The 27858-nt window shown below is 52.0% G+C and overlaps 1 long non-coding RNA gene, 1 other non-coding gene and 1 pseudogene across 2 annotated transcripts; all 3 read left to right on the top strand.

Annotated features, from left to right (window-relative positions):
- Positions 1 to 381: 381 nt before the first annotated feature.
- TRNAS-GCU (transfer RNA serine (anticodon GCU)) lies at positions 382 to 463 on the top strand. Its single transcript has one exon. It is a non-coding gene; the product is annotated as a tRNA-Ser (tRNA).
- A 4950-nt stretch (positions 464 to 5413) lies between these two features.
- Positions 5414 to 6619, top strand: LOC135578179 (olfactory receptor 6B1-like; annotated as a pseudogene).
- A 1350-nt stretch (positions 6620 to 7969) lies between these two features.
- On the top strand, positions 7970 to 24600 carry LOC135578183 (uncharacterized). The gene is made up of 3 exons (XR_010469514.1): positions 7970 to 8128; positions 22242 to 22888; positions 22977 to 24600. It is a non-coding gene; the product is annotated as an uncharacterized LOC135578183 (long non-coding RNA).
- The last annotated feature ends 3258 nt before the right edge of the window (positions 24601 to 27858 follow it).

The raw sequence follows: 27858 nt of genomic DNA, 5'->3' as shown, positions 1-27858 counted from the left end.
GCACCTCCCTGGAGAGGCTGTAAATTCCCTTGGAGGCACTGAACTGCCCCAGGGTCACTCTCCTGTGTTCCTTCCTGGGAAGGTGTGTGGGGCTGTGCTGTTCAGTCATTTCCTGATGTGAATGCTGAGACCTGTTTCCCAAAGGTCCTCAGAGCGCAGCCCAGCTACTGTGGGAGTGGGCCAGTCCCCAAAAGGCAAAAGCTGGAGGCTGTTTCCTCCCCTCCCATGTCCAGCAGGATAAGAAGGTGCAGGCATCAGGAGCCGCCACCGCCGGAGCAGCTGGAGCTGCAGCTGGAGCCGGAGCCAGAGCAGCAGGAGCAGGCAGCGCGAGATCAGGAGCAGCGGCAGTGCCAGCAGCCTCAGGAGCAGCAGCAGTGTGCTGGTGAGGTGGCTGAGTGGTGAAGGCGATGGACTGCTAATCCATTGTGCTCTGCACGCGTGGGTTCGAATCCCATCCTCATCGGGCACCTGGCAGTGGTCAGAGTTCCTGGGTGTGAGCAGCCTGATGTGTGCCCCCAGTGAGCCTTTGTTTTAAGACGAGAGTTGCCGGAAAAGACCTTGCAGGTGGCTCAGGACTCACCTCCGCACGAGGAATAGGAATGGAAAAGGAAGATCCAGGGAACTCACAGGACTGTCAGCCTCTCCTCAGCCCCTGGGAAGAGAGACACTGAAACATCCTGCAAGGAGTTTCCAAACACAGGCAGCACAGGAAGGTGGCTGGAGTAGTAAAGCATAAAGCTGCAGTCATGCTGAAGCGCTGGTAGCCGTCTGCAGTGAGGTGACCGGCGTGGTGGAGCAGAGAAGAGCAGTCAATGCTGTTCACCTCGCCATCAGTGAGGCTCAACCAGCCACGGAAACGAGAAAGAAAATACACGTAAGCCACTTTCTGTCACAGAACACATTTCAAATAAGGTTTTTTATTTTTTTTGAATGGGAGGCATTGGTCTTCTCTGTTCTCAGAATCTCAGAATCACTGGGGTTGCAAGGGACCTGCTGACATCCTTTAGTCCAAGCCAACTGCTCCAGCAGGGTCACCTTGAGCCGGTTGTGTAGGACACAGTCTACTTGGGTTTTGAGCATCTCCAAGGCTGGAGATGCACAACCTCTCTGGGCAATCTGCTCCACTGTACGACACCCACATGCCTCCTGGTAAGAAAGTGTTTGCTGCCTTTGAGATGGAACTCCATATGTTTTAATTTGTGCCCACGACATCCTGCACTGCCAGTCGGCGCTACCGGTGAGAGTCTGGCTGCCTCTTCGTTCCCTGCCGTTCGTATGGGGACAATCCCGGCTCCCAGGGCCTCCCCTCACGCTCCAGACACACAAACCCTCTACAGCTGTGTGACAAAGCGGGTTCTGCAGGGCAGACCTGTGTGGAGGCCGAGCAGCCAGAAACGCCCCCTGCCCAAGGGCTGTGGGGCCTGGGGGTCAAGGGCAGCTGTTGTCTCCAAAACAAGGTTTGCTGCCCAGTTCACAATTTGCCCAATTGTAGCACACAGAGATGAGATGTTATTTGTCACAGAGTTGTGCAGGTCTGGGTGCTGGAATAAAGCCAGCACACCAGAAAGAAAAGTAGCAGCCACTATGTACAAAATGTTACCGTCCTCAGGGAGTCCTGCAGACCTAATTGGTCACACATTTGCATATTGGTTACATAATCATTTCAGCATTTAGTGACCAACGTTCAGCTAAAGGACACTTCATCCAACCATCTCAAGATGCGTTTTAAACAAAACTCAAGTAATTGTGCAGGCTTCAAACTGTCTTTGTGAGTGCAACAGAACGCCTCACCACACATTGCAGCATAACATACAAATATAACAACTGCTAATACGATCATTCCAATCCACCTCTTAATCCACGACTGTGAATCAGGAATCCAGGGCAAAAATCCTGTCCAAACCTCTTGAAATCCGTACGAGCTGTTGTCTTTCTGTGCCTCACGCAAGACGGCAACACGTTTCTGATCTCCTCTAACTCAGTCTTGATTCTTCCAGGTTGATCAAAATTCAAACACGGTGTTTTCCCAAAAGTGTCCCAAGACATATAAACAGGAAGGGATATTCCTAATACAGGCACCCTTCATTTGAATTTTCAGGACCTGTGTGCATTCCCAGCAGCGGGTCTTGTCACCCGTCTGCATGGTCTGCTGGGTCAGCATGAAATGGACATTTTGGGCCCATGATTCTCCTGATTTAATCATCTGTGAACTCACCATGTAACCCCGTGAACCATCTAACAGGCAATGACCACCTGATTGTAGAAACAGATCTCTACAAAGAAACAGGTTAATGTAAAGTGCAATTAATACTAATAAAAATCCTTGTATGAGGTTCTATTGCAGTCCAAGTGCAGTTCATCACATTTCTGCAGTTTTAGGGATAAAGTGGTGATCTTGTCTATCAGGTACTCCTGGGTAACTCAGACATTCCTGAGTGTCACCAGTAACAGGACTGGGTAGGGAATATCACATTTGTGATGGATCCATTCAGGTGGTCTCTGGGGTGCTGTCACCGTTATTGGCTTTCACGGCTTTTGTCCCAGACATTTCCCAAGCGTTTTGCATTTCCTTGTGGATAACATCTTGTTGGAATAGTTTATGTATTTTCTTGAGCACGCTAAGCCATTTTACCAATTATTTGGTGGATTGCAATCTTTTGCTAATTGTACTCAGGTAATATCCATTTACACTTCACGTGCCAATGCTGTCAGTTGTGTTAACTAGACCTGACTCATTCCAACAGACAAACTTCCGTAAATCAACTGCTTCACTTCACTGGCGTTGAACTTGGTTCCAAACAGCTTCATGTCATTGACTCTGCTCTCTTTGAAAGGTCACGGGAACGAAGGGAAGGTGCAAACTCTCCAAAATACGGACATTGCACCTACCCTAAAAATGGACGAGGAGGAAAATCTCAGGAACTACAGGCTGGTCGATGAAACTTTACATTTTGAGTTCCTGTTGTTATTGTCTTAATGGAAAACAAAGCTTACAGGAGAGAAAGAATTGCACAAGAGCAACACCTTTGACAGATGCTCACCAGAACTGTTAAACAATGCCATCTCCATTTTCTTTAGGAACCCCCCACCAACTTTATATTAAAAAAATCAGTTGGCAAAAATTTGCAGTTGATCATTTGCTTAGTAATTATACTCAAACCTTTGCAATTTAGATTGTTTCGAGTGAAAACTAAATGCATTGGTGTCCGCTTTCCACCTCCCACTGTCTCTTTGTGTGAGCAGAGTAATTGGTGCAGTGAAGAACGTCTTGGTTTGGTTTTCGTTTGCCTGTTTGTTTGAATGCAATTTCATGTTGCCGAGTGCTTTGGCTCCTTGTGTTTCTACCTGGGGCTTATCCAGGAGAATCCATCAGAGTGCACCAGCCTCTCCAGAGGGAGAACAAACACGACAAGCAAACTGAGGAAACTAAACGGTGTCGGGTTTGTAGTGACAAATCCAATAGATCTGAGGGTGTCTCAGTTGTGAGTCGTCTTCTCTGGGTGATGTGTCCACACTCTGGTGTGTATATATATGTATATGGTATTTCACTATGTCTGGAGGCAATTTTGTGACCAGATAGGTCCAACGACATTGAATATGGCATTGCATGCCTATCTAGAAAATAAAATCTGCATTCTCAGTACGTATGGCAGACACATCTACATAGGTGTCTGTTTCTGGGTTTCTTAAACACGGACCAGTTCTTGCATCTTTACTGTTTAAATGTGGAAACTGAAGGAGACTTTTTAAAAAAGAAAAAAAAACATTCTCCGAATGTCCCTTTTTATTCAAAATAAAACTACAGAATTCCCAAACATTTCAGTAAATACAATTTCTGCTTAGTCTTTTCTTCCTAATGCATTTTAGCAGAAGAACACTCATTCTGTACTAGGCATGACGTGTTTTCTGTCATGGTCTTTATTCCCCAGATCTCATGCCAGACCCTGTTTCTCCTACATGTAATTATACATAGAAATTAGCCTCTGGGGGTAATTATTGGAGATCATTGGAGATAACAACCTTCCTCTTCCCTTTCATTTCTTTGATTGGCAGACGACTTTATCAGCTCAGTGCTTATGGTATAAGGGAAGCTTTCCCAGCAAAGACAGCGAGTCCTTGGAAGGAAAACCTCTCAGGTGGGTCAGAGAAGATCCATCTGATCCACTGCTCGTTACTGCAGTTTAAAGGCCACACGCACGGCTGGAAATCCTGAACTGGTAAGTCAGTCTTCATGTTTTCTTACAGTAACAGATGAATAGATCAAGAAATCATAGATCAGTTACAGTGTAAATGATTGCGCTGAATCCTTCAACAAGCATTTCTTCTTGATTATCCCATCCAATACATTTTCATCATGTAAACTGCCAGATGTATAGTGAGGGAATACACTTGTAAGTCAAGAATAATGGCAAAACACATCCAGTTTTTCAGTTAAATTCTCTGTCCTGCTCGCCATTTCCTGGATTCTTCTGTTTCATGTTTAGAGACAGAAACTGCCAAAGCTTCGTTCCTGGATTCCAGTCAGATTTGTCAGCCCCTCACTAATAAAAAGACCACACATGTTCAGGGGAGGAAAGGAAATAGCTGAAGAGTATATTACTGTTCTGGATAGATTAATGCATCTTCTGTACAACATGTTTTTCTCTCATGCATACACAAACATGCATATATTAACGAGCTGTAGAATCTAAGAGATTGGAAAGAAGCGTGTTTATGTGTTCATTATTTGCTCTCATTGCCCTTAAAAGCAGGAAGAAGAAACCTCACCTTCTCCACCTTAAATCATTTATGGTATGGACAACTACTTAAAGGTTAGTAAAGGATCACTAAAATGTCCATGAGGAGAAATTGGCATTTCTAGAGCACAAATAAGAGATGTGTTTTGCAAGGAGATAGATCCATATACAGTATTACAGTCTAGACTACAAATGCTCAGTCGATGTCTCAAGCAGATATCCACTGAGTATAAAAGGAATCTAGAGCAAAACAGTCAATGGGAACATGCAAGGTCTGCTCTAAGTTACTGGCTGGACAGCTGTCTAAATCAGAGCTGAGAGCAAACTGAAACAAGAAAGAACTCTTCTTCTCTGTCCAAGACAGGTGTTTAGTACAAGCCAGAGGAACCACCCACTGCAGGATCTGGTCTTTAGATTCAGTTCAAAGCTCTTGCTTAAACATAAATTCCTAAAATCTGTAACTAAGGGATTTGTAATCTCTGTAGCAGTCTCTCCTATGACCGTCACTGCTGCCCCTGGAAACACAAAGGTGGATAATTTCCTATTAGGAAATGAAGAAAGTCTGACATTTTCAAAACTCCGTGTTCCATTAGCATTACACCTGTGTTTTTAGTAATTTTTATCCCTGTACCACCTGAACCTCTGTGGTGCTGCTCTCAGTAGCGGGAATGTCAGCAGCCAGTCTGTGTTCTTCACATTCCATCCTACATGAAAACAGTGTGCGCTACAGAGGGGTTTTGCTACATTTTGGGTTGATTTTCTAGTGTTGCTATTGATAGTACAGTAACAAATCACTGGAATAAAGACATGCGTCCCTCTCACTTTCTTTCCTGTAAGAAATGTTGTTCTACTTTGTAGAAAGTTTCCACAGGAAACAGTTTACTAAATGCCCCAGTTCTTCACATGAACTCGCTGTTGTGGAACTGTTCTGTTTGTTTTTCTCCACTGACACCTGCAGGGATCGCTGTGGGCACCCAGCATGGAATGAAGAACCAAACTGCTGTCAGAGAGTTCATTCTCCTGGGATTTTCCTATGGGCTGCAGGTTCAGACGTCACTTTACCTTTCTGGCTACCTACATGGTAACAATCACTGAGAATGCCATTATTATCTTTGTGGTGAAAAGGAACCGTCACCTCCAAAAGCCCATGTATTATTTCCTGGGGAACTTGTCCTTCCTGCAGATTTGTTATGTCTCAGTAACACTGCCCAGGCTTTTGCTTGGGTTCCGGTCCCAGGGCATGACCATCTCATTCTCCGGCTGCATGACCCAGTTATACTTCTTCATCTCCCTTATGTGCACTGAATGTGTCATCTGTGACCGCTATTTGGCTGTGTGCCATCCCCTGCGCTATCCAGCCATCAGGACGCACAAGTTGTGCCTTCAGCTGTTGATTCTCTCATGGGCAGGAGGCTTTTCCATCTCCTTGGTCAAGGTGTCTTTAGTTTCACAACTCACGTCACGAACCACTTCTTTTGTGACATCTCTCCCGTCCTGAGCCTTTCCTGCACTGACACGTCCCTTGCAGAGACAGTGCACTTTGTGTGAGCCTTGGTGGTCCTGCTGATACCTCTCCTGATCATTGTTTTCTCCTACTGCTGTATCCTGTCAACTATCTTGTGTGTGCTTCAGTGCAGGGAAGGAGAAACGCCCTTTCCACTGGTACCTCCCATTTGGCTGTAGTCATGATCGTTTTCTCGGCCACTCTCTTCATGTACGCCAGGCCCAGGAGGATCCATCCGTCCAAACTCAACAAAACAGTGTCTGTCTTTTGTGCTGTGTTCACTCCAGCACTGAACCCTCTGATCTATTGTCTGAGGAACAAGGAGGTGAAAGAGAGTCTGAGAAAGACCACGGGCACAAGCTGCTTTGCACACCAGTAAGTTCCGAGGATAAGGATACGGAGGAACATGGAGAGGAGTGACAAGTGTCCTTCTTGAAATGTGGTTGAGTAAACCTCTACAGCTTGTTCATCACTGACTCCGTCATCACTGACTCATTGCACTGAAGCCCGGCAAGGAAGAAATGGTATGTGGAAATGTCTCCTTCCCATTCGTGAGCGCTGTGACGCTGAATATTCTGCTACAGTATCAATAAAATAAGCCATAATAGGACTTTGGCTGATGGATTATTTCCTTTTGAAAATCCTAAACCCTAGATTTATAGTTTTCAAAACCATGTAGGAATATTGGAAATTGAAATAAATAACTTTGGCTTTTTCTATGGATAAACAATGTTTAATCCAATTCCTTAACTGTATTCCTTAAACACGTGTTCATTAGAGCAAAAGCAAAACAGCGCAGGGTGCGCGGGGGATTCGCTCCGCCCAACACGCACACCTTTTAACAACAAGAGCTGTGCTTAAATACAGTGAGGTGTTCCATATTCACAATGACCCCAGGAACGCCTGTACATATTCATAACCTTTCCCGCTTCTCATTACAAGGAGTCTCGGAGAAGCATTTCCAGTCTCCTCTTTGAGCCGCCCTGTTCGCCTGCGCTGTGTCACTTGGTGGTTTTGAGGAGGGTCTTTGGGGTCTTTGGATGAGACTTCATAAACAAGTCTCATAACTTTTTACCTAGAACTTAACCACCCTTCCTTTTTCCAGCTTCAGAGCCCGAGCCTCATTTGGTTACACCTGTAAACACTGAACATCTCAGCACGAATCGCAGCTGCATTTCTCGCACTGTGAAGATATTTGGGTGCTGAACTCCGAGCTCAGCGCTGGCGGGGTGAAGTTCCTCCCTGAGGGGATGAGGGGAGGAGGGGGCGGGGCCAAGGGCCGGCGGCGCGCGGGGCTGAGGCGGCGAGCTGCGATTGGCCGGCCGGGACGCAGCGGCCGTTCCCGCCCGAGCCTTCGGGCGAGAGACAGAGCGGGAGTGCGGGGAGCGGCCGGGACGGGGCCGCCCCACAGAGTGCCCAGAGAGCGGGGTTCTGGGACTCTGCCCCGGGAACGAGCGACAGGAGGAGAGGGAACGGCCCCGATGGTACCAGGTGACGTTCTGACTGGAGACTGGAAAGTGTTCCTCCCAGCAAGGGCTGTCGGGCACTGAACAGGCTGCCCAGGGCAGTGCTGGAGTCGCCATCCCTGGAGGGGTTTCCACATGAGCTCCCGAGGGACATGGGGCAGTGCCGGGGGGGTTATGCTTGGACTCCAGCATCTTCAAGGTGTTTGACAACCAAAAGGGTTCTGTTGCACACTCAATTTTCACACTGTCATAGAGCCCGAAGGTCCCAGTGGGGTTTGGATCAGCGTGTTCTGGAACATTCTCAGTGGGTCAGGTCTGTGTCAAGAGTGTGGTGGAAACGAAAAGAGAGAAGGTGGAGAGAACAGTGGGGAGATGGAGGAGCAAGAGTGAAGGTGAATACCAGAGAGAGCAAGTGTGTGCAGGTCAGCAGTGATCACCCCAACCTGCCCCACAAACACGGCACCCAAAACTCCTGCACCCCAAAATACTCTTCCCAAACCCTGCACGCCCAGCTCCTTCCCCCCAAACCCTGCACCAAAAACCCTGCCCCGCAATCCGCACCCCCAAATCCTCCACCCCCAGATCCTGTCTTCCCAAACCCTGCACCCCAAATCCTGCAGCACCAAACCCTGCACCCCAAACCCTGTACCCCTAAATTCAGCCCTACCAAACTCTGCACCCCTAAAGCCTACAATTGAAACCTTGCACCCCCTAATCCTGCCCTCCCAAATCCTGAACCCCGAAACCCTGCACCCCAAATCCCTGCAACCCCAAATCCCAACTAACCCTGCCCCCCCAAATCCTCCACTCCAAAACCCTGCACCCTGAAACCCTGCACCTCCAGATCCTTCCCTCAAACCCTGCACCCCAATGTGCTGAACACCTGAAACCTGCACCTCAAAACCCTGCACCCCATATCCTGACCCCCCAGATAATGCCCCCAAAACTCCTGCATCTCCAATTCTTCCCCCCTAAACTCTGCACCCACAAAACGGGCACCCCTAAATTGTGCGCCCCCAAATCCTTCCTCCCAAGCCCTGAAACCCCCTAAACCTTTAATACCAAACTCTGCATCCCTGAATCCTGCACCCCAAAATCCTTCACCCACAAATCCTTCACCCCAAAGTTCTGCACCCCCAAATCCTGCCTCATCAAGCCCTGTACCCTAAAGCTCTGCACTCCAAAGGCCTGCACCGTAGATCCTGCACCCCCAAACCCCTGCACAACGAAACCCTTGACCCCCAAATCCTGCAACCCTAAACCAGGCACCCCCAAACCCTTCCCCACCAAACCCTGCACCCCCATATCCTGCACCCCAATACCCTGCGCTCCCAAATCCTTCATCCCCAAGGCCCCCAAGGTCATCACCCCTCAAACCCTGCACCCCTGAAATCCTGTTCCCTAAGACCCTTCACCCCCAGGTCCTGAAACCCAAACCCCTGTACCCCAAAATACTGCACCCCAAACCCTGCAGGCCAACCCCGGCACTGCAGAGCCCTTCAACGCAAAATCCTGCACCCCCAGTTCCTGAACACGCAAAACCTGCCCCCCAAATCCTGCACCTCAAAACCTTGCACCCCCAAATCATTTTCCTTCAAATCCCACACCCAAAGCTCATGCACCCCAAGATCTTGCTCCCCAAAACCCTGCCCACTAAACTTTGTACCCCCAAACCCTGCACCCCAAAATCCTGCATCCTCAAACCCTGAACTGCTAAATCATGCACCCCCAGATCCTGACCCCCAATCTCTGCACCCACAAACATTGCACTCCCCAACCCTACACCCCCAAACCCTGAATCCCCAAATCCTGCACTCCCAGGTCCTGAACACCTGAACACCCCCAAATCCTTTAACCCCCAAACCCAGCAACCCCAAATCTTGTATGCCCAGATCCTTCTCCAAACACCCTGCACCCCACAGTCTTGCTCCCCCAAATCCTGCAATCCCAAACCCTGCACCCAAAATACTGCCCCCAAAACCCTGATCCCTGAGACACTCCACCTCCAAACCCTGTACCCCTAAATCCTTCCCCAACACCCTGCACCCCCAAACCCTGCACCCCAGAACCCTGTACCCCAAATCCCTCACCCAAAACCCCTGCACCCCTCAAACCCTGCACCCCAAGATCCTGCTCCCTAAATCTTGAACACCCAAACCTTGCACCCTCAAATCCTGCACCCCCAGCTCCTGCACCCCCAAATCCTGAAACCCAAATCCTGCACCCCCAGACCCTGCACCCCAAAACCTTCACCTCCAAATTCTGTCCCCCAAACCCTTCACCCACCAACCCTACACCCCTAAATTCCGCACCTGCAGATCCTGCCCCCCAAAATCCTGCACTCTTAGACCTGACTTCTAAATGCTGCACCCCCAAACTGGTGCACCCGCAAATCCTGAAGCCCCAGATCCTTCCCTCCCATACCCTGCAGCCCCAAATCCTGAACCCCCAAATCCTGCACCTCTAATCCTCCACCCCCTTAACCCTGCGCCCCCAAATCATCCAGACGCATGTCCCGAACCCAGCATCCCAACCCTGCCCCCCCAAAACCTACATCCCCAAATCCTGCAACCCCAGGTCCTGAACACCCAAAATCTGCACCCCCAAATCCCTTAACTCCCAAAACGTGCACCCCCAATTCTGCCTCTCCAAGACCTGCACCCCCAAACCCTGCACCACTAAATTCTGCATCCCCAAATCCCTTAACTCTCAAACCCTGCACCCCCAAGCCCCTGTACCCCAAATCCTGCCCCCCACAAATGGCACCCTAAAAACCTGCACCCCCAAATCCTTTGTTACCCAGCCCTTCACCCCAAGATCCTGCTGCCCTAAACCCTGCACCCCCAAATCATCCCTCCCAACCCTGCCCCCCAAACCCTGTCCCCCTAAAGCCTGACCCCTATACCCTGCTCCCCAAAACCCTGCTACTCCAAATCTTGTACCCTCCGATCCTCCCCCCAACACCCTGCACCCCCAAACCCTGCATACCCAAATCCTTCCATCCTAAATTCTGCACCGCTAAACCCTGCACCCCAAATCCTCCACCCAAAATTCTGCCCCCCCAACTTGCACTCTACACCCCCAAACCGTGCACTGCCAACCCCTGAACGCCCAAGTCCTCCGCCCCCACGTCCTTAACGCCCAAAGTGTGCACCCCAGATCCTCACCACCCAACCCTGCACCCCCTAATCTTCCATCCTCTAATAATGCACCCCTAAACCTCACACCCTGAAACCTGCACCCCCAGGTCCTGAATCCCCAAACCCTGCACCCCCAAATCCTGTGTCTTTAAATCCTGCCCTCCTAAAACCCTGCACCCCCAAATCCTTGCCAACACCCTGTGCCCCCAAACCCTACACCCCAAAGAATTCACTCCCAAACCTTGCACCTCCAAATCCTGCACCTCAAAGGCCTGAAAGCCCAAGCCCTTCGACCCCATCCCTGCAACACCAAATCCTGCACCCCAGAATCCTGCACCCCAAATTCTGCCCTACCAAACCTTTCACTGTAAACCCCTGCACCCCAAGGTTGTGCTACCCTAAACACTGAACCCCCAAATCCTGCACCCCAAAACTCCACACCTCCAAATCCTGAACCCTGAAACCCCACACCCCCAAATCCTGTGCCCCAGTCCTATGCACCCCACACTCTGCAACCTTAAATTTCTCCCCAAACCCCTGCACCCCCAAACCCTGCACTCTTAGACCTGACTTCTAAACCCTGCACCCCCGAACGGTGCACCCCCAGATCCTGAAGCCCCAGATCCTTCCCTCCCATACTCTGCAGCCCCAAATCCTGAAGCCCCAGATCCTGAACTCCAGAATCTTGCACCCCCAGACCCTGCACCCCCAAATCAGACCCCCCAAAGCCTGCACCCCCAAATCTTTCACCCCCAAAACCTCAACCCAGAACCCTGCACCCCAAAACGCTACACCTCCAAATCCTGAACCCTTAAACCCTGCACCCCCAGATCCTCCCCCCAAACGAATGCACCCCCAGATCCTGCACCCCCAGATCCTGCTGCCCCATACCCAGCACCCCAAACTCTGCACCCAGAAATCCTGCACTCTCCTAACCCTGCACCTCAAATATTTCCCTCAACCCTGCACCCCCAAAACCTGTAACCCCAAACGCTGCCCCCCCAGCTCCTGTCCCCAAACTCTGCACTGGCAGATCCTGCACCCCTAAACCCTGAAAGCCCAAATATTGCACCCCCAGATCCTTCCTCAACACCCTGCACCCCCAAATTCCCCACCCGAAAACCTGCACCACCAGATCCTGCACCCCCAAATCCTGCACCCTGAAACCCTGTGTCCCCAAATCCTCCACCCCCAAAACCAATGCACCACCAAACCCTGCACCCCAAATCCCTGCAACCCCAAATCCCTGCAACTAACCCTGCCCCCCCAAATCCTCCACTCCAAAACCCTGCACCCTGAAACCCTGCACCTCCAGATCCTTCCCTCAAATCTGCACCCCAATGTGCTGAACACCTGAAACCTGCACCTCAAAACCCTGCACCCCGTATCCTGACGCCCCAGATAATGCCCCCAAAACTCCTACATCTCCAATTCTTCCCCCCTAAACTCTGCACCCACAAAACGTGCACCCCTAAATTGTGCGCCCCCAAATCCTTCCTCCCAAGCCCTGAACCCCCCCAAACCTGTAATACCAAACTCTGCATCCCTGAATCCTGCACCCCGAAATCCTTCACCCACAAATCCTTCACCCCAAAGTTCTGCACCCCCAAATCCTGCCTCATCAAGCCCTGTACCCTAAAGCTCTGCACTCCAAAGGCCTGCACCGTAGATCCTGCACCCCCAAATTCTGCATCCCAAATCCTGGCTCCTAAATCCTGCACCCCAAAGGCCTGCACCGTAGATCCTGCACCCCCAAACCCTGTGTCCCAAATCCTTGTCCCTAAATCCTGCACCCCAAAGGCCTGCACCGTAGATCCTGCACCCCCAAACCCTGTGTCCCAAATCCTCGTCCCTAAATCCTGCACGCCCGGTTCTGAACACACAAACCTTGTACTCCCAAATCCTGCACCCTCAGATCCTCGTCCCCAAAGCCCTGAAACCCAAAACTTAAACACCCCAAAATCCTGCACCCCCAAATCATGCCCCATGATGTGCACCCCCAATCCTGCTCCCCCATACCCTGCACCATTAGACCCTGCACCCCAAACTCCTGCATCTCCAAACCTTGAACCCCATAACCATACACTCCAAACCCTTGCACTCTCAAACCCTGAACCCCCAAATCCTGCAGCCTCAGTTCCTAAACACGTGAGTTGTGCACCCCCAAACCCTCACCCCAAAGCCCTGCACCCCAAAATCCTGCCCTCCCAAACCTTGCACTGCAAACCCCTACACCCCAAAATCTTGCACGCTTAAACCCTGCCACCCCATATCCCCAACACCCTGCCCCCCAAAATCCTTCCCCCAACCCTGCACCCTGAAACCCTTCAGCCCCAGATCATACACCCCCAAACCCTGCACCCCAAAAGCATTCGCTCCCTAACACCGCACCCCCAAATCTTGCACCCCTTTATTCTGCCCCCACAAACCCCTGCACAACCAAACCCTTGACCCCCGAATCCTACAATCCTAAAGCAGGCACCCCCAAACCCTTCCCCATCATACCCTGCACCCCCATATCCTGCACCCCAAGACCCTGCGCTCCCAAATCCTTCATCCCCAAGGCCCCCAAGGCCGTCACCCCTCAAACCCTGCACCCCTGAAATCCTGTTCCCTAAGACCCTTCACCCCCAGGTCCTGCAACCCAAACCCCTGCACCCCAAAATACTGCACCCCAAACCCTGCAGGCCAACCCCGGCACTGCAGAGCCCTTCAACGCAAAATCCTGCACCCCCGGTTCCTGAACACGCAAAACCTGCCCCCCAAATCCTGCACCTTTAATCCTCCACCCCCTTGACACTGCACCCCCAAAACCTGCACCACCAAATATTGCACCCCCAAAACCTCCCCCCTCCAAACCCTGCACTTCAAAACACTGCACCCGCAAACCCTGAACCCCCAAATCAGGCACCCCCAGTTCCTGCACCCCATACCCTACACCCCAAATCCTACCGCCAAAACTTTGCAATCCTTAGTCCTGCCCCTCACACCTTGCACCCCCAAACTCTGCACCCCAAACCCTGCACCCCAGATCCTGCATCCCCAGATCCTTCCCTCCCAAACTCTGCACCTCCAAAACCTGCACCCCAAGATCCAGATACTGTAAACAGTGAACCCTCAAATCCTGTACCCCAAAGGCAGCCCCCCCAGTCCTGCCTCCCCACACGCCATACTCAAAGCCCTACACTCCAAAACCCTGCACCCCCTAACCCTGAACCCCAAATCCCTCACCCATAGCCCCTGCACCCCTCAAACCCTGTGCCCCAAAATCCTGCTCCCCTAAATCTTGGACACCCAAACCTTGCACCCTTGATTCTTGCACCCCCAAACCCTGCACCCTGAAAGCAGTCAGGCCCAAATCCTGCACCCTAAAATCCTGCACCCCCAAACCTTGAAGCCCAAATCTTGCACCTTAGATTCTGCATCCCTATTAACCCTTCACCCCAAAACCCTGCAGCACAATATCCCACAACCCCAATTTCGGCCCTACCAAACTCTGCACCCCTAAACCCTAAAGCCAAAATCTTGCACCCCCTAATCCTGCCCTCGCACATCCTGAGCCCTGAAACCCTGCCCCCCCAAACCCTACACCCCAAGATCCTTCCCCCACCTCCTGAAACCCCAAACCCTGCACCCCAAAGAATTCACTCCCAAACCTTGCACCTCCAAATCCTGCACCTCAAAGGCCTGAAAGCCCAAGCCCTTCAACCCCATCCCTGCAACACCAAATCCTGCACCCCAAACCCCAGCACCCCAAAATCCTGCCCTACCAAACCTTTCACTGCAAAGCCCTGCACCCCAAGATTGTGCTACCCTAAAAACTGAACCCCCAAATCCTGCACCCCCAGGTCCTTGCCTCCCAAAACTCTGCACCCCCAATCCTGCGCCCCAAATCTCTCACCCCCAAATCCTTCCCCCACCACCCTGCACCCTCAAATCCTTCACCCCCAAGCCCTGCACCCCAAAACTCCTACTGCCCCAAAACTCCACACCTCCAAATCCTGAACCCTGAAACCCCGCACCCCCAAATCCTGTGCCCCAGTCCTATACACCCCACACTCTGCAACTTTAAATTTCCCCCCAAGCCCCTGCACCCCCAAACCCTGAACTCCCAAACCCTGCACCCCAGAACCCTGCACCCCCAAATTCTTCCCCCAAACCCTGCGCCCTTAATTCCTGCAACCCCAGTTCCTGAATGCATGAAACTTGCACCCCCAAATCCCTGCACCCCAAACCCCTGCTCCCCCAAATCCTGCACCTCTAAACCCTGCACCCCACATTTTGCCACACCAAACATTGCACCCCCAAACCCTGCACCCCCAAGCTCTGCACTTCAGGTTCTGTACCCCAAAATCCTGCAGCTGCAAAACCTTCATGCCCATACCCTGCATCCCCAAGTTCTGACCCCCCAAAATCCTCCACCCCAGAACCCTGCAGCCCCACACCCTGCACCCCCAAATCCTGCACACACCAACCCTGCACCCCAATCCTGAACCCGAGTTCTTAAAACTGTGGAACCTGCACCCCCAAACCCTGCCCTAACAATCCCTGCCCCCCAAGATCCTCCCACTCTAAATGCGTAACACCCTGCAATGATGAATCCTGCACCCCCAAATCCTGATCTCCAAAGCCTGCACCCCCAGAACCTGCAACTTCAAAAGCAGCACCCCCAGATCCTGCCTCCTACAACCCCAAAACGCTGCACCCCCAAATCCTTCCCTGCCAAACAATGCACCCCCAATCCTTGACCCCCCAAATCCTGCATCCCCTGGGCCTGAACACCTGAGCACTGCACCCCCAAACCCTGTACCCTAAACCCTGTGCCCCCACAGATCGTGAACATGCGAAACCTGCACCCCAAACCCTTCTCCCCTAACCCCGCACCCCCAAATCCTTCAACCCTACTTCCTGAACCTCCACATCCTGCCCCCCAAAATCCTCCACCCCAGATCCTTCCCCCAAACCTTTTACCCCAAAATTCTGCACCCCAAAACTCAGAACTGCAGAACCCTGCAAACCCAAATCCTGCAAACCCAAATCCTGCACCCCTGAACTCTTCACGCCCCAAATCCCTGCACCCAAAAGTCTGTCTCCCGAACCTTCACAGCAAACCCCTGCATCCCAAGATCCTGCTGCCCTAAACCCTGAACCCCCAAACCCTGCATCCTCAGATCTTTCAATCCCACACCCTGCACCCCGAAATCCTGCAGCCCCACATCCTTCAGTCCCAAATCTGGCCCTCCCAAATCCTGCACCCCCATAACGCTGCAACCCAAATCTCTGCACCCCCAAATCATTTTCCTTCAAATCCTGCACCCTAAAACTGCAGACCCCAACATCTTGCACCCCCAAACCCTGCACCCCGAAATCCTGCACCCAGAAACCCTACACCTCTAAACCCTGCACGCCCAAATGCTGCCACATCAAACAATGCAGCAGCAAACCCTGTGCCCCGAAACCCTGAGCCCCCAAGTCCTTCACCCACAGGTCCTGAACGCATGAAACCTGCACCCCCAAACTCTGCACCCAAACCCCTGCACCCCCAAACCCTGCATGCCCAAATCCTGCACCCCCAGCTTCTAAACACCGAAATCCTGCAGCCCCAAACTTGCACCCCAAAAGCATGCACCCTCGAATCCTGCACCCCAAATTCTGCCCCCCAGCCCATCCCTCCAAACCCAGCACCCCCAAAGCCTGCACCCCCAAACCCTCACCCCAAATCTTGCACCCCCAAATCCTGCCCTACCAATCCCTTCGCCCCAAGATCCTGCTACCCTAAACCCTGAACCCCCAATTCTGGCACCCAAAATCCTGCGGCCCCAAATCCTGTACCCCCATAACCCTGCCCCCCCCAGTCCTGCCCCCTAAATCCTGCACCTCAAAACTCTGCACCCCCAAACCCTGCAACTTGAAAAGCTGCACCCGCAGATTATGCCTCCTACAACCCCAAATCCTGCACCTCAGAGCGCTGCACCCACAAGCCCTACAGCCCCAAACCCTGTCCCCCCTAACCCTGCCCCCCCAAATCCTGCACCTTAAACCCCTGCATGCACAAGCCCTGCACCCCCAAATCTTGTCCCCCCAAACCCTGCAATTCAAAACCGAGCATCCCCCAAACCCTGCACGTTGAAAACCTAGAACCCCAAAAGCTGCACCCCAAGATTCTGGCCCCAACCCTGCACCCCCAAATCCTGCACCCCAGATCCTGAATCCCAAACCCTTCACCCCCAAATTCTGCTTCCCTAAGTCTTGCACTCCCAGCTTCTGCACCCCCAAAGCCTGCACCCCAAAGCCTGCACCCCAAAGCCTGCCCACTAGGATCGTCATTCCCAACCCCTGGTCCCCCAGTTCCTGAACATGCAAACCCCACACCCCAAATCCTGCCCTACCAAACCTTCACCCCCAAACCCTGCACCCCCAAATCCTGCCACACCACATCCTTCAGTAGAAAACTCGCACCCCAGAACCCTGCACCGCCTGCCCCCCCAAACACTGCACCTCCAAATTCTTCCCCTCAACACCCTGCACCCCCAGATCCTGACCCTGAAACCCTGCACCCCAAAACCTGCACCCCCAGGTGGTGCCCTACCAAACTCTTCTCCCCAAATCCCTGCATCCCAGGATCCTGCTGCCCTGAACCCTGCACCCCCATGTCCTGCACGACCAAACCCTACACCCCAAGATCCTTCCCTCCCAAACTCTGCATCCCCAGGTCCTGCACCCCCAAATCCTCCAGCCCGGTGTCCCGAACCCTCCAACCCTGCAGAGCCCAAATCCTGCATCACCAAATCCTGCATCCTCAAATCCTGCCATCCCAAACCCTGCACCCCCAGATCCTGCACCCCAAACCCTGCACTCTCAAATCATGCAGCCCCAAAACATGTGCACCCTCAAACTGTGCACCCCCAAACCATTCACCACCAAACACTGCACCCCCAAATCCTGACTCTCCAGATCCTGCACTTGCAAAACCTGCACCCCAAATCCTGCAATCCCAAACCCTGCACACAGAAACCCTGGACCCCCGAACCTCTGTACCCCATTGCACCTTGCAAACCTGCACCCTCAAATCCTGTCCTACCCAAACCTTCACCCCAAACCCCTTCACCCCAAGATCCTGCTGCCCTAAACCCTGCACCCCCACATCATCCCTCCCAACCTTGCCCCCCAAACCCTGTCCCCCTAAAGCCTGACCCCTAAACCCTGCTCCCCAAAACGCTGCTACCCCAAATCTTGTACCCCCAGATCCTTCCCCCAACACCCTACAGTCCCAAACCCTGCACCCCCAATTCTGGCTCCCCAGTCCCTGCACCCCCAAACCCTGCACCACTGAACCTTTCACCCCGAAACCCTGCTTCCCCAATCCTCCTCCCCCAAATTCTGCACCCCAAAACCCTATACCCAAAACCCTGCACCCCACAAGTTGCACCCTAAAAACCTGCACCCCCAAAACCTGTACCCCCAGATCCTTTCCCCCAAAAAATTGCACTCTGAAATCCTTCACCCCAAATCCCTGCACCCCTAAATCCTCCAACCCCCACGTCCTGCGCCCTCAGGTCCTAAACACCTGAACCCTGCACCCCCAAGCCCTCACCCCAAAGCCCTGCACCCCCAAATCCTGCCTCTAAACCCTGAACAACAAGGTTCTGCACCCCAAACCCTTCTCCCCCATATCCTACATGCCAAATCCTGCACCCCAGAACCCTGCACCCCCATATTGTGATCCCTACACCCTGCACCCCCAGACCCTTCCCTCCCAAAACCTGTACCCCCATAACCCTGCACCCTTCAACCGTCCACCCCCAACTTCTGCAGCCCCAACTTCTGCAGCCCCGGTTCCTTAACGTATGAAACCTGCACCCCCAAGTCCTGCACCCCAAAACAGTTCACCCGAAATCCTGCCCCCAGAAACCCTGTACCCCCAAATCCTTCCCCCAACACCCTGCAACCCCAAACCCTGAACCCCCTAATCCCTCACCCAAAACCCCTGCACCCCTCAAACCCTGCACCCCAAGATCCTGCTTCCCTAAATCTTGAACACCCAGACCTTGCACCCTCAAATCTTGCACCCCCAAACCCTGCACCCCGAAAGCATTCATGCCCAAATCCTGCACCCTAAAACCCTGAACCTCCAAACCCTGAACCCCAAATCCTTCACCCCCAGACCCTGCACCCCCAGACTCTGTCCCCCAAATCCTTCCCCCAACACCCTGTCCCACCAAAACCTACATCCCCAAGTCCTGCACCTCCAGGTCCTGAATACCCAAAATCTGCACCCCCAAATCCTGAACTCCCAAAACCTGCACCCCCAATTCTGCCTCCACAAGACCTGCACCCCCAAACCCTGCTCCACTAAATCCTGCACCCCCAAACCCTGCACCCCCTAGCCCCTGTAGCCCAAATCCTGCCCCCACAAGTGGCACCCTAAAAACCTGCACCCCCAAATCCTGTCCTACCCAACCCTTCACCCCAGACCCCTTCACCCCAAGATCCTGCTGCCCTAAACCCTGCACCCCCAAATCGTGCCTCCCAACCCTGCTTCCCAAACCCTGTCCCCCTAAAGCCTGACCCCTAAACCCTGCTCCCCAAAACGCTGCTACCCCAAATCTTGTACCCCCAGATCCTTCCCCCAACACCCTGCAATCCCAAACCCTGCACCCCCGAAACATTCACCCCCTAACACTGCACCCCCAAATCCTGGAACCCCAAGCCTTGATTTCCCAAACCCTGCACCCCAAAACCCTGTGCTTCCAGACCCCGCACCCCCAAATCCTTCACCCCCAAACCAACACAACCCACTCACCGCAACGTTAAATTTCCCCCCAAGTCCCTGCACCCCCAAACCCTGATCTCCCAAACTCTGCACCCCAGAACCCTGGTCCCCCAAATTCTGCCAACAAACCCCTGCCCCCCAAGCTCTGCAGCCCTAAATCGTGCATCTCCTCATCCAGCCGCCCAAACAATGCACCCCCAAACCGTCAACCCCCAGATCCTGCACCCCCAGGTCCTGAACATCTGAACCCTGCACCCCAAAACCTGCTCCCCCAAACTCTGCACTCACAAATCCTGCTCTGGAAAAGCCTTCACCTGAAACACTGCACCCCAAAACCGTACACCCCCAAAACTCTGCACCCCCAGCTCCTAAACCTGAACCGTGCACCCCGCTCTCCTGAACCCCAACACCCTGCACCCCCAAATCCTGTGCCCCACAATCCTGACTCCCCACTGCCCATACTCCATGTAGTGCACTCCAAAACCTGCACCCCCAAATCCTTCCCCCAAAGCATTTGCCCCCGAATCTTGTTCGTCCAGACCCACCCCCCAAAACCCTGCACCCCTGAACTCTGCTCCCCCAAACCCCGCATTGCAAAACCTTGTCAACCAAATCCATCACCCCCAGATCCTGCTCCCCAAAACCCTGCACCCAAAATCCTGCCCCACAAACCCTGCACCCACAAATTCTGACCCCCAATCAATGCACTTACAAACCCTGCACCCGCAGATCCTTCCCCCCCAAACCTGGCACCCTGAAATCGCTCACCCCAAATCCCTGCACTCTCAAATCTTGCAACCCCACAAAATGTGCACCCCCAAATCCTTCCCCCAAACACCCTGCACCCCTTAATCCTGTACCCGCAAATCCTGCAACCCCAAGTCCTGAAACTTCAAACCCTGCACCCTCAGATTCTTCCTTACCCAACCGTGCACCCCCAAATCCTCCAACCCCCACGTCCTGCACCCCAAGGCCTGAACACCTGAACCCTGCACCCCCAAGCCCTCACCCCAAAGCCTTGCACCCCCAAATCCTGCCTCTAAACCCTGAACAACAAGGTTCTGCACTCCAAACCCTACTCACCCATATCCTGCACCCCAGATCCTGCACCCCAGAACCCTGCACCCCCATATTGTGATCCCTACACCCTGCACCCCCAGATCTTTCCCTCCCAAAATGCGTACCCCCACATCCTGCACCCTTCAAACCCTGCACCCCAAACTCTGTATCCCCAAATTCTGCAGCCCCAGTTCCGTAATGTGTGAAACCTGCACCCCCAACTCTGCACTCCCAAATCCTCCAGCCCCACGTCCCGAACTCCCAAACCCTGCACCCCAGAACCCTGCACCCCCCAAACCCATTCACCCCCAAATCCTGCACCCCAAACCCTACCGCCTAAACTTTCTACCCCCAAATCCTGCCCTACCAGGCCTTCCACCCCAAACCCCTGCAGCCCAAGATCCTTCTGCCCTAAACCCTGCACCCCCATATCCTCCTTCCCCAAACCCTGCACCCCAAAACCTGGCACCCCAGAACCCTGCAACCCCAAATCCTGCGCCCCCAAATCCTGGCCCCCAAACCCTGCACCCCAAACTCCTGCACCCAAAGATCCTACTGCCCTAAACCCGGAACCCCCAAATCCTAATCCCCCGGAACCTGCACCCCCAGACCCTGTAGCCTGAAATCAGGCCCCCAAAACCCTGCCCCCCCAGCCTTGCAGTATGTGCCCCCATCCTTCATGGGGGACGAGACCCCCAAGAACCACGGTGCCTCACACCAGAGGCACAAAAAGCGCTTGAGCAAATGGCAAGAAAAATGGATAGATCAGAATTGCCGGTTCCTCTTCGTGTCTGTGACACCAATAAGGAGCTGGCAGGACTTTTGGGCCCGTGGAGCACGGAAGAAAAGAATCCCTTGTTAGGATTAGAATGGATACTTCTAACCAATCCAAACCAAACCCATCATTCAGAGGCGGGAAGCCATTGCCAGGTGGCAGTGAAAGGACTGAGCCGATATCTGACCTTGTCTGGGTCGTATGTTGGTGGAATTGTGATCCCCATTTCTCTCCATCTGTTTGAACAGATCCTTCTCAAACACGACGATCTGGCCTCAGCTCTCGCCTGGGTTCCGGTGCGGGTGGACAATCCTTATCCACCGCATCCCGTATTTAAACCAACCTCCCCTTGCAGCCCGTGTCAGTTGTCAGTGAGCGTCCCTTAGATGCCACAACCATCGTCACGGGTGCGAGTAGTCGCTCCCGCAAAGGAGGTTTTGTGTGGTTTGAGCAGGGTCAGTGGCATTCACAGGTTGTTGTAGCTGAAGGATCGGATCAAATTTTAGCGTTACAAAAGTGGCAGAACCGCCCAATTAATCTGGTAGCAGATTCTCTTCATGGTCTGGAGTTGTACGAAGAACACATAGAGCGCTTGTGCAGCGAGTTTCCAACTCCTGGTTGTTTGAGGCATTATTGGATTGGTGGAACGTGTTAGATTATAGGACAGCGCTGGTATTTGTAATGCATATAAAAAGCCACTCTGACCTACCAGGTGGTCTAGTTGAGGGAAACACCATCACAGACAAACTCGTGGCGGTGACAGATGTGTCTCCTTTTGAACAAGCCAGACAAGCTCACGCGTTCTTCCATCGATCCTCAGCATCGCTCCCAAAACATTTTGCACTTCCCGAGGAACAAGCTGGATCCATTACCGCAGTTGTCCTGCCTGTGCCCGCATAGCGCCTCTGCAACAAAAGGGAGCGAATCCTCGGGGCTCGCAGCCAGGTCAGTCGTGGCAAACTGATGTTACTGAATTTGCAGCGTTTGGCCGACAAGAGTACATTGGTGTGTCCATGGACACCTGTTCAGCACCGTTGTGGCTACAGCTTTGACCTCAGCAAACGCAAAAGCAGGAAGGCGTCCTTGATTACAAGCCTTTGCTGTCATGGGAGTTCCTACCCAGATCAAACAGATAATGGCCCCGCACACCATTCTGACACTCCTGCAACCTTCCTCGTCCAGTGGAAGGTGCAACCCCTGTTCGGAGTCCCTTAGAACTCTACTGGCCAGGCAGTTATGGGGCGTGCACACGCACCTTGAAAAGCCTTTTGCCCGTTCTGAACAAACAAGGGGAATTGGTGTGGGTGCAGAAGAGGTTTTGATGAAGGCATCGTATGTGCTGAACTGGCTTAATCCTAAAAGTGAGACTGAAACGGAACCTGTTGTTATGCACCATATCAACAATGTCAAAGGTCTTTCCGAAGAAGTACCTAAGGTCAGTGTGTTTGATCCGATAACACAGCAATGGGAAGGTCCTGTGTCACTGATCACCTGGGGAAGGGGATGTGCTTGTGTTTCCACAGGTAACCATAACAGCTGGTGGATTCAGCGCAGTGGGTGAGGCCTTGGCTGGCCAGCAAAGAAGAGACCGATTGCAGTGGTGATGACCCTGACCCTCAGACGTGTTGTCGCTTTCAGCAGCGGATGCAGCCGGTGTTGATCTTTGCAGAACAGAGCAGCGATTAGTGGTTTGTTATCGGCCATGGCCACGGTTGTGAAGTTTGATGGGATGTGTTGTTTGAACTTCAAAGACCATTCAGAATCTATACATAAAAAGATAACAGATTTGCAGAACATGAAAATAACAGAAGATGTTGGTTTTTTGGGTTGGATGCGTTGTTTGGTTAAAAGGAATATCGAAAACAGGTCTGTTCTTGTTAAGTGTAATTGAATTGGCTGTAATATTCTTACCCTGTATTTCACACAGTCTTCAAAGCACAATACGGCTTGTTGTGAACATTCTCTTAAATGAAAGAGGGGGAGATGCAGTGGCAGAGCCCCCCGGGGGGATGGGGTCGTCGCCAGCCCGGCCAGGAGGTGAAGCCGGAGACCAAAGAGACAAAAGGAATCCTGTAAGAGGGTACCAGCCAATGAGCAATCGCCGACACGCGCGTGCAGAGCGCGTGGACAGTGCGTGCAGCCAATCACGGTACTGGATAGCGCGTGCTGTAACCAATCACGTTGTTGCACGGCGTGTGGACAGGGCAGCTTTTGGCCCAAAGCCAGCGTGGTGGGGCGGTCAAGGTGAACTCTGTGAACATCACTTGGTGTGTCCGGTTCCGTCTCTCGCATGGCAGCGACATTGAACGGCCGCAGTTTCCTGTGTTTTGGTGACCCAAACTCTCCAGTGCACAGGACGGTGATCCTCTGTGCAGCAACAAGGCCTGTTAGCACAGTGCAAGTTGGGCTACGTTAAAGCAGTAGAGCAGCACTGGATAATGGGGGGAGGATCAATAAGTGTGTTAATGACCTGGATCACGGGAGGAACGTGTATTGCAGTCCAAGAGTACGTGGACTTCCTATTTTCTTTCATTCTTTGATGCTGTGTTTTTATAGAAGACCTACATGCTTGTAAATGGGATTTGCTAGATTATAGTAGCACACTGCAGAAATGAGTCATCTCTCTGCAGAATCTTTCTGGGGCTTCTGCCTGTGATCCTCTGAGACAGGCAGTTCTTCCCAAATTATTTACTTCTCCAAAGTATTTAATTCGTAGCCTTATGTTGCAGAACAGGGAAGCTCCATCCGGTGTGTCTGACCTGTGATGCACTGAGCATGCATCGTGCTTAATGCGCCAGAAGTTATGTTCTGGATTCATTTTAATGAGAGTAGATGGTTGGATGGGTTCTTATCACACTAAACAAATGCATCTCACAACTTTGGAAACTCTCTCATCTCTTTTGATCAGCCATCTCTATTTGTTAATGCTGAAACAACAGGAACTCTTGTTTAACCTGTTTTCCCACTCTCCATTCTCTAAGCTGAGAGACTGCGCTGAGGCGCTGCTCACAGAGTTGTATTGAAACATCCATAAACACCAGGGAGTTCAGAGCTTCTCAGCTGTGGAACACGGGTGAATTGGGCTTCTACTGTTTGCTTCTTTGCAGAAGAACCCGCAGCACAAGCTGGAACACAAGCACAGTTCACTGCCAGGTCAGCCAAGTTGTTTAATACAGCTCAACCTCGGGAAAAACAAACAAACAAACAAACAACCCCAACCCAGCAATGGGTTAAAGCCAATAATAATAAAGCGCTTTCAGCTCTCGCAGCTGCTGTAAGCGAGGAACAGCGTACGTGCAGCTGGCTGTGTATTACACCGAGCTCTTCGTTTGCGTAGACTTGAGGTCTTGCCCGTGTCTGTGATCGTGTTGCTTGGCCACTGCAGTCTTGCCCCCACTTTGTCAAACGTTTCTCAGCTGAGGTGAGACAGCGGAAGTGGTTTGTGTGCTCCTGTACCTCACAGACTGACAAAAACGCTGGATGGGAAGTGGATATTTTAATGAGTTCAGTAGGTTTTGTTGGGAATTCAGCATGGTCTAGTGTGGTCTTACTGGATCTCCATGTTCTGCTGGCTCCACTCAGAGCTGGAGTATTACAGTGAAAACGGGGAATATATTTAGGTGTCACTGGAGTGTTTCTCAGCATTTCAAATGGCTACTGAAGTACATTATTTCTATAGTTTTTCTTCTATCCCCATAGGAAAATGTGTGCACAGTAACGTTTTCTGTTTCAGATCTTACAATTTCATACTGACCATTTATTCTTCTTTTTCTTTTGATCAGAAATCCGCAGGTAGTCAGTTGGAATACTGGGATAATCAAGTCAAATAATCAAGAAAAAGCAGCAAAAATTGCAAAAAATCTCTCTGAATTCTTGAAGAACAGACAAAATCCCCCTCTGGTACATCCGCCTCTCCTTTCAACAAGTCTAGTTACTGGAATATGAAAGATACTGGAATACAACCTCAGAATCAGTTTTAATTCTATTCCCTCCAGCCCTCCAGAGAACACTCATGCAGAAATGTGTTCTCCCAGTAAGAAAATCCAAAGAAAGATCAAAAAAATGATGACAGGCATGCACGCAATGTTCCTTTTAGAGCATCATAGGGTCATTTTGGTTGGAAGAGACCCTCGTATCATCAAGTCCAACCGTAAACCCAACACTGTCATTACCCCGTGTCCTGAGAACCTCATGTCCATCTGTCCAGCCCTCCAGGGATGGCGACTCCAGCACTGCCCTGGGCAGCCTGTTCCAATGCCCCACAGCCCTTTGGGGAAGAAATTGTTCCCAGATCCAACCTCAACCTCCCCTGGCGCAACTTGAGGCCGTTTCCTCTCTCCTGGCACTTGTTCCTGGGGAGCAGAGCCCGACCCCCCTGGCTCCAAGCTCCTTTCAGGCAGTTCAGAGATCAGAAGGTCTCCCCTCAGCTCCTGTTCTCCAGCTGAACCCCCCAGGTCCCTCAGCCGCTCCATCACCCTTGTGCTCCAGCCCCTCACCAGCTCCCTTCCCTTCTCTCCACTTGCTCCAGCACCTCAAGGGTTTTCTTGGCGTGAGGGGCCCAGAACTGCCCCAGGATTGGCGGTTTGGCCTCCCCAGGTCCCAGCACAGGGACGGTCGCTGCCCTGGGCCTGCTGGCCACACCAGTGCTGGTCCCAGCCAGGATCCTGTGGCCTCTTGGCCACCTGGGCACACGCTGGCTCATGTTCAGCCGCTGGCACCAACACCCCCGGCGCCTTTTCCAGCCGCTCCTCCCCAGCTGCAGCGTCCATGGGGTTGTTGTGACCCACGTGCAGGACCCGGCACTTGCCCTTGGTGACCCTCAGACACCCATCCAGGCCGTGAGCTGCAGCTTCTCCAGGAAAATGCTGGGGATACAGTGTCAAAGGCTTTGCTGAAGTCTAAGTGATTCTTTAATAAAGGTAGTCAAAAAATCCCTTGGAAAGCAAAGTGCAGGAAAGAGGTAAATCTTGAACCTGAACCTTTTCCTCTGTGATTAATGTGATGTAATTTATTTTCCGATAAATTAAGACATGTCAGTAAAACGGGAAAAGACAAAAGGTCTGTTTTGGGACGTCCTGTAGGAACTTTTTCTTCCCTTTGCCCATGCTGAACTGCCCCATCCCAGTTGAAGCACAACTTGCCAATTTTTAACTTTAATTTTCTTGTTAGGTATTTTTGGAGGTAAATTGAGTAATGAAGTATCAGAAATACAGGCCACAAAGATGATTAAGGGCCTGGAACATCTTTCCTATGAAGAGAGGCTGAGGGAGCTGGGACTGTTCAGCCTTGAGAAGAGAAAGCTCAGGGGGATCTTATCAATGTGTGTCAATATCTGATGTGCAGAATGAACAGGAGGGAGCTGGACTCTTGAGGTGCCATGATAGGGCAAGAACCAATGGGCATAAATTTAAAAACAATGCGAACGCAAGAAAAACACTTTTTAAATCTATTTTTTTTAATTGTGTGAGGCTGCTCAAAACCGGAGCAAGTTGCCCAGAGAGGCTGTGGAATCGCTGTCTGTGCAGATGTTGAACCCTGACGCAGCCAGGACGGGCTCTCAGGACAGGACAGGCTCGGCCTGAGCCCGGGCTTGGACCAGCCGAGCTCAGGAGGGTCCCTTCCCGCCGAGCAAGCCTGTTATCCGTGAAATCCTGGAAACCGTTGTCCTTATTTTCCAAACCTGACTTATTTTATGTTGGAATCTTGTGTAATGGATAAAAATTTCCACTTCAACACATTTTGTGAAACTCAAAAAAACCCTCAGCATTACTGGATTTAAAGAAATTGCAAACTAGACGAGAGCAGCCATGTGACCCCTGTTATTTTAACAGCCTCGAGATACTCCAGCTGGGCACCGAGCGCCTCCGTTCTCTCAGTGTAGCAGCCGTATCCACAGCATCAGTACCCACAGCATCAGTACCCACAGCATTGGTACCCACAGCAGCGGTACCTACAGCATCAGTACCCACACAATCAGTACCCACAGCAACGGTACCCACAGCAGCGGTTCCGCAGCGTCTGTACCCACAGCAGCGGTACCCACAGCAGCGGTACCCACAGCATGAATACCCACAGCATTGGTACCCACAGCATCTGTACGCACAGCAGCGGTACCCACACCATCAGTACCTGTGGAGGGGTTGCTGTTAGATGGAGATTTGTTATTGAACCAGCCAGGAATTTCAAGGCTGGGAACACAACCTGCCGTGGGAGAGAAGCAGCTCTGAAATAACCAGGCCCCAACGTGGTGTAAATCAATGGACCTATCAGCAGTGAGACTTCAGCGCGTGGACACCTCGTGAACATAGATGATATCCAATTAGCGAATGCCTGCTTGGAGTGTGGATGCGTAATCAGAGAATAGTTGCATATGTAAGGAGGCTTGTTTCTGTAATGGCTTTGCGT

This window comes from Columba livia, unplaced genomic scaffold, assembly GCF_036013475.1.
Source record: "Columba livia isolate bColLiv1 breed racing homer unplaced genomic scaffold, bColLiv1.pat.W.v2 Scaffold_95, whole genome shotgun sequence".
Classification (NCBI taxonomy): Eukaryota; Metazoa; Chordata; class Aves; order Columbiformes; family Columbidae; genus Columba; species Columba livia.
Note: the sequence above shows the minus strand (reverse complement) of the source record. Positions and strands in the feature narration are given on the sequence as shown.